The sequence below is a fragment of the Odocoileus virginianus genome, chromosome 31 (assembly GCF_023699985.2).
Source record: "Odocoileus virginianus isolate 20LAN1187 ecotype Illinois chromosome 31, Ovbor_1.2, whole genome shotgun sequence".
NCBI lineage: Eukaryota > Metazoa > Chordata > Mammalia > Artiodactyla > Cervidae > Odocoileus > Odocoileus virginianus.
The window spans coordinates 25,577,643-25,584,293 of NC_069704.1; positions in this window are offsets into that span (position 1 = coordinate 25,577,643).

The following is a 6,651-nucleotide window of genomic DNA, read 5'->3' on the forward strand; positions in this document are numbered from 1 at the left end:
TTGAGTTTCTCTATTTGTTGACTTTATCATGTGCTCAGTCATGGCAACACCATGGATTGTAGCCCACTAGGTTCCTCTGCCCATGAGATTTCCCAGGCAAGAATACTGAAGTGGGATGCCATCTCCTACTACAAGGAATCTTTTTGACCCAGGGATCAAACCCATGTCTACTACATTGGTAGATGGATTCTTTACCACTGAGCCACCAGGGAAGCCATAGTGGTGGCTACACATGTTATTAAATACACATGTTATAAAACACACACATATATTGTCCCAATATCAGTTTCCTAGCTTTGATAGTGTCTTATTGTTACATAAAATGTAACAAATTAGGAAAACTAGATGAAGATTACTTGGGGCCTTTCTGTTCTAATTTTGCAACTTACTGTCTATATACAATTATTCCAAAACAAATCACTAAAAAATAATGTGCTTGAATAAGAAAAAAAATCTATATAGAAGTGTGGTGTGTTGTTTTGTTTTGAGAGTGTGCAACCATTCAAGACAACTTCAACTTTGAGGCAGTCATTTTATCATTGGTAACATAATGTAACTGAAAGTGGGGTCCAGCTGCTTGCCATTCAAAAGCAAATAAAGATGCAACATGAGTGTAAAGGAAAGTTTGCTCTATTTTGGATGCTAGTAACCAGGGCGGGGGTAGGGGGAGAGGGGTAGGAAAAGGTGGACTCCTGTCTGAAGGCTGGCACCCCCTCCCACAGACAACCTGTAGACAACAGCTTTCATAGACAGAGGCAGGGAGCTACAAGCAGAAACAGCACAGTCAGCTCTGACAGCCATCTTCAAATTTGCCAGGCGGTTGTCTGACCAGAGTCATCTTGATTGTTTTAAGTGCAGTTAGCCTTCAGTTACAGCATCAGTTTGTTCCCATTTCCTTCTCGGAAATGTGGCAGCTTATGTCATGGCTACAATCTGGTCATCATGTAGCTGACTTCTTCTACCTGGTAGTGGTTTCACTATTTAGAAGGCAGCTCACAGGATATGGCTCAGAATACTATCAATGGCCCTTGAGAAGAAACTAAAGGTCCTTGACTCTGTTTACTGACTAAACTATAGTTATTTTGTCCTTTTCTTTATTTGGATTACTTTTCTTTGTTTCTGCATTTTCTCACTTCTCTGATTAAACTTATTATTTAAGCTCAAGTTGTTTTGTTTTGTTTTGTTTTGTTTACAGAAAAAGATGCAGGTGGAGGACATGAGGCCCTGCTCCAGTTCAATAATAACAGAAACAAAAAATTATATCAGGGGACTTCCATGGTGGTCCAGTGGTCAAGAATTTTCCTTGCAATGCAGGGACTTGGGATCAACCCCTGTTTGGGTATCTAAGACCCCACATGCGAGGAGCAATTAAACCTGTTGTGCCACAACTGCTGAGCCCTCATACCACGGCTAGAGAGTCCGTGTACCACAGTGAAAGATCCTGCATGATGCAACAGGGATCTTGAGTGCCACAACTAAGACCCAATGAAGCCCAATAAATAAATAAATATTTTTAAATAATTATACCAGGAGACTATACCTTAATTTAATTTAAAGTACAAATTATACCTTAAGGTATAAATTTAAGGTATAAGGCAGAAATTTAATGTAATTTTTGAAGCACTGTATTAGAAACATTATTTTCGGCTAAATAATATTTGCTAACCGTTGACAAGGTTAACCACAGGTAGATAAATTTAGTAATCAATAACATTAAGATAGAAAGGCAGTCTCTTAAGATACCTGCTATCATTTTACATGGACTTTTTCATTAATTAGACAACTTTGTAGAGCTCTGATGTCAAGGTAAGTGAAAAGTTCAAAGCTGCTGAAACCTAATGAGGATTGCAAAAGGTCACACAATAAAGTGTGGCAAACTAATTAAACAATGTAAATAAAGAATTACAGAGCTGGTATAGAATTTAAAGACTTCACAGAGCACCAGGTTGAGCTTCCTGTGCCTACAGAGCAACTCCCACTGGCTATTTTACACATGGTAGGGTAAATATGTCAATGTTACTCTCCCAGGATGTCCCACCCTCTCCTCACCCCACAGTGTCCAGAGTCGGTCCTCTGTGTCTCATCTCTATTCCAGCCCCTCAAATAGGTTCATCAGTACAATTTTTCTATGTTATATATTCCATATATGTGTGCTAATATATGAAATTTGTTTTGCTCTTTTTGACTTACTTCACTCTGTATAACAGAAGCCAACATAATATTGTAAAGCAATTATCCTCCAATTAAAAATAAACATAAAATAAGAATTTAAAGACTTCTTACCAACATATTCTTTGAGAGACTCTGTGATGTTTCCAAACTTGCTCAGGACTGGGGACCAGGCCAAATCCAGACTATTTGGCCCCTGAAATGTGATAGTCCCTAAGAGCCATGCTCTGTTGCTTTCTTGCACACACTCCTCTCCTCATAAGTTGTCTTCATAGCACTGTGCAGCTTTAGCCATATTTCAGGGCACAGAGAGCCTGGCTTGAACTGAGAGCATCTCGCCTACACATGCATTTGAGGGCAGGCAGGGCCCTGCTCATTTCTGAATAATCTGCCTTCAATGAGCCCTATTATAGTTAACAAGCTTCTCTGTAGCTTAAATACTTCAGAAAGAAGAAAGAAAAATATTTTAGAAAGTACCTAATTAGAGCTATCCCAATCACTTGTTTTTTACCATCAGCCTTTATGATTCCAGGCTTTTATAACCCAAATTATTCTAACACATTTTTAGGGAGAAAGGAAAAATTTTTTCCTACCTTAATCATACTACTTAAGTCATAATAGTTTCATATTATTGAAAGTACAAGACCAAAAACATTCACATATTCATAATCACATTTGGGAAGATTTACTTTAAAAATGCCCTTTAAATGCAAGCTCACTATCAAAGTCACAAGAATACTTTCTGCAATAGGGATGTTAATGTGACTATTATTTCTCTGTAAAATGAAATATGATATTGAGCAAGTGGTAGGCATTCAATATGACCCCTCCAAGACCACGCATGGTGTTGATAAAGCCCCTGGGATAGGAGTGCTGGCCAGGTCTTGGTCTCTGAGTGAGTTTTCTCACTCAGCACCAGAGAGGCCCTGACAGGGGTGAGGCTCAGGCCCAGGACCCTAGCAGTCTCACTGGGGCCTGAGCAGTCAGGGGGAGCCACTTTCCAAGTTCCGCTCTGATCCCCACAACTCCGCCAGAATCCCTCTCCCTCCCTCCCTGCTGACCCCCTTGCTGTGAGAAGGCCCCTCTGGGTGTGGGAGCCTCTCTTGGCACCACTCAGGGCACCGATCCCATCTCGCCTCCACTTTTCTTCCCCCTCTTCCCCGCCCCATGTCCTACCTGGTTGTGCATTCCCTTAGGTGTTTGAGGTCCCCCACTCTAGCGCCTAATAGGTGCTCTGTGAGAATTGCTCCGATGCATGCATGTTGTAGCTGTGAGGAGACACAAACTCCACATCCTCCTACTCTGCCATCTTCTATCTGGGGTGAAATGAGGCTGTTTTTTTCTTTAAAGATATAATTCATATTAAAACTTGCACTGACACAGTAAACTAACTAAAAGTAACTTGAGGAGAGGGTTTATTTTTTGACTGAGATAAATCAACCATTTTAACTTGTTAAATGGCTTCAAGTACATTCACAGTGTTGTGTAATCCTTTTTTCTAGTTCAAAACCATTTTTATTACCTTAGAGGAAACCTGCTCATGGAGCCGTTACACTCTGTTCCTTCTTTCACCTAACATCTGGGCAATCACCAATCTGTTTTCTGTCTGTGCAGATACATCTATTTGGATATTTCATTTATTGATAAATGTAATTACATGTATGTGACCATTTATGTCTGACTTCTTTCACAGCATAATTTTCATGCATATTACATGCATATTACAGTATAAATCAGTACCTCATTTCTTTTTTCTTCCTATCTTTAGTGAGGTATAAGACAAATGAAAATATATATTTAAGACACACAACTTGATGTTTTTTTTCTTTCTATTTACATGTGTTCCCCATCCCGATCCCCCCACAAGTTGATGTTTTGATGTACACATACATTTTAAAAATAATTGCCACAATCAAGCCAATTAATCGCATACAATCACCACTTTCTTTATTTTTGGCACAAACACTTAAGATCTACTGTCTTAGAAAGTTATAAGTATACAATACAGTATTGTTTACTATATCATTGTACAATAGATTTTCAGAGCCTATTCTTTTTTCCTGAAACTTTGTACTCCTTGATCAATACCTGCCCATATTGCCATCCCCTATCTCCTGTCAACTACCATCCTGCACCCCACTACTATGACTGTTTTGTATTCCATATTAAAGTGATATCATGCATATTTGTATTTGTCTTGCTGTATCTAGCTTATTTCACTTAATATAATCTCTGTCAGTTTCCTCCATGCTGTCACAAATAACAGGATTTTCTTCTTTTTAAAGCAGGGGTTCCCACCCCCAGGCCACAAACCAGACAGTCTGTGGCCTGTTAGGAACCAAGTTGCATAGCGGGAGGTGAGCAGCAGGTGAGTGAGAGAAACTTTATCAGTATTTATAGCTGCTCCTCACTGTTCACATTACTGCCTGAGCTCTGCCTCCTGTCAGACCAGTGGCGGCATTAGATTCCCATAGGAGAAAGAACCCTACTGTGAACTGCCCATGCAAGGGATCTATGTTGCATGCTCCTTGTGAGAAGCCAATACCCGATGATCAGAGGTGGTGATGCTAGTGCTGGGGAGCAACTACAGACTATCATTAGCAGAGAGGTTTGACTGCACGAAGGCCATAATAAATCAATTGCTTGCAGGCTTATGCCAAAACCATATCAGGGAGCAGCAAGCAACAATTAAGCTGTGGCAAATGAGTTGATGTACTTCAGCTATACAGCTGCATCTGGTGGCAGGTTTAAGTCAGAATCTGATGCTTATTTTAGTTCATGCGGATCCCACCCATTATTTCATTTACCACTTCTGTCCGTGCCTCTTTCCCACACTGTGCACTTGTCTCAGTCCTAGTTTTTTTAAGCCCTGAAGCTAACCCTAGTCAAAATGAGAAAAAGACAAATTTTCTGGGGAGTTTCTTTGAAGGTGGAAGATTCAATGATGAGATGGCAGAAGAGAATAGAACTGCCAACAAAAAGAAAGCTATATTTAAAAGAAAATACCAAGAGTCCTACTTAAATTACAGGTTCATTGCAACAGGCAGTCCACATTCTTCAAGCCTGCTTTGTATAATATGTAGTGGCCGGCTATCCAAAGAAGCTATGAAGCCCTTTGCCACATGGAGATCGAGTACTCTGCATTAAAAGACAAGCCTTTGGAGTTTTTCAAAAGAGAAAAAAATGTGAGCATGAAGAACAGAAGCAATTATTGAAGGCCACCACTTCATCAAATGTGTCTGCACTGAGAGCATCATTCTTAGGGGCCAAAGCTATGAGGTCCTTTACTATTGGTGAAGAGTTGATCATCCCTGCTGCTAAGGACATTTGTCATGAACTTTGAGGAGAGGCTGCAGTTCAAAACGTGGCACATATTCCTCTTCATCTAGCACCATAATTAGATGAATTGATGAAATAGCAGAGGATATTGAGGTACAGTTGTTAGAGAGGGTTAATTAGTCACTGTGGTATGTAACCCAGGTTAACAAGTCTACGAGCTGTTGTCAACGAGCTGTTGACAGCTCGGCAAGAATACTTGATTTTGTGCCGTTTCTCAGGAGGATGTGCAGGAGGATATGTTATGTGCCCTTTAGTTGCAAATGAACACCACAGCTGCAGAACTATTCAAGTGTTTGATTGATTATGTATTAGGAAAACTGAATTAATCATTTTGTGTCTGTATTTGCACAGACAGATGGAGTAGAAAATGGCAACCCACTCCAGTATTCTTGCCTGGGAATCCCATGGATAGAGAAGACTGGCCAGCTATGGCCCATGGGATTGCAAAGAGCTGGACACAACTAAGCGACTAAGCACTCATGCATGCAGGCACAGACAGAGTGGCTGCCATGACTGGGTGGCTTTCTGGTTTCACTACTCTGGTCAAAAATGTCACTTCTTAATGTGAGCCTATGCATTGTGTCATGCATAAAGAAATACTGTCTATCTGAAAAATGTCACCTGAACTTAACAATGTTTTTCAGGATGTGATTAAAATTACAACCATATTAAAATACTCTTAACTCACATCACACACCTCTGTGAGGAGATGGACACAGAGCACACATGTCTTCTTTTAAACACAAATGTGAAATGGTTTTCTAAAGGTAGATCACTGGCAAGAGTTTTTGAGTTATGAGAGCTTCTCCAAATAAATCTTTTAGAAAAATGGTCACCACTGGCAGCATATTTCACGGACACAGAATGAACCACAAAACTTGCTCACTTGTGTGACATATTCAACCTGCTCAATGAACTCAATCTGTCCCTTCAGGGGAGCATGACAACTTGTTCAAGTCAGGAGATAAAGTGGCTGCATTCAAAGTTAAACAGCAGTTATGGGGGTGAAAATTTGGTTTTTGTTTTTGGAATTTTTTTAACATGTTTCAGACATTAGCAGAGATTTTTAAAGAGATTGAGCCAGGGGCTTCTTTCTCCCAAATGGTGCATGATCATCTATCTCAGCTTTCAAAAGGGTTTGAG